Source organism: Pterocles gutturalis, unplaced genomic scaffold, assembly GCF_000699245.1.
Source record: "Pterocles gutturalis isolate BGI_N339 unplaced genomic scaffold, ASM69924v1 scaffold22136, whole genome shotgun sequence".
NCBI lineage: Eukaryota > Metazoa > Chordata > Aves > Pterocliformes > Pteroclidae > Pterocles > Pterocles gutturalis.
The window spans coordinates 1-796 of record NW_010106031.1 but is presented as its reverse complement, the minus strand read 5'-3'; the positions used below and the strand labels follow the sequence as shown (position 1 = coordinate 796).

The following is a 796-nucleotide window of genomic DNA, read 5'->3' as shown; positions in this document are numbered from 1 at the left end:
CCCTGCCGCTCTACCAGGTCCCCAAAGCAGGGACCCTGCAGAGGGGACGGGGCATGAGGTCTGCCCGCAGTGACAGCGAGGGTTTGCCTGCGGCACCCACGCGGCACCCAGCCACCCAAAGTGCCCATGACTGGGGAGACTCCTGTCCCCAAACACTTCTCTCCAAGGGTCCTAAGGAGCTGGAACATCTGGGGCTTTGGTGGCTTTCCACACCCAGAGTCACGCATCCGTGGGGCAGGTATGGGACAGACCCCCCTGCCTGCACCCCACAACACCCCATGGGGCGTGGGGGACACTGCAGGGGTGGCACCCGCCGTACCTGAGCTCTCGTCCAGCTCCACCCACCAGGATGTTGTTGTTGCTGAAGGCGCGCCACGGGGCGAGCGGGAGGCCGGGGGGCTGCAGGGGTCTCTGGGGGTGCCGGGCTGCTCTGCCCCATGCTGGCAGCTGGCGACAGAGAGGCAGCACACCTGGGGGGACAGAAGCAGGTAGGGCTGGGAATGTCACAGCCCCCATGGGCGTGGGGCGTGCTCCCCAAAACTGCTCTGCATGGACAGGTTAGGGACACGGGGACACCCTGACCCATTGAGGGAGGACATGGGAGACATCCCAATGCATGGCAGGGGCCATCCTGACCCACCGAGGGAGGACATGGGAGACATCCCAATGCATGGCAGGGGACATGGGGGACATCCTGACCCACCGAGGGAGGACATGGGAGACATCCCAATGCATGGCAGGGGACATGGGGGACATCCTGACCCACCGAGGGAGGACATGGGAGACATCCCAATGC

The 796-nt window shown here is 65.2% G+C and overlaps 1 protein-coding gene across 1 annotated transcript in view; it reads right to left on the bottom strand.

Annotated features, from left to right (window-relative positions):
* ECI1 (enoyl-CoA delta isomerase 1) overlaps positions 1-366 on the bottom strand; it is a 5,638-nt gene extending 5,272 nt beyond the window's left edge. The window contains 1 exon segment of the mRNA XM_010087638.1: positions 320-366. The gene's annotated coding sequence lies outside the window, so the exon portion shown is untranslated.
* Between the last annotated feature and the right edge of the window lie 430 nt (positions 367-796).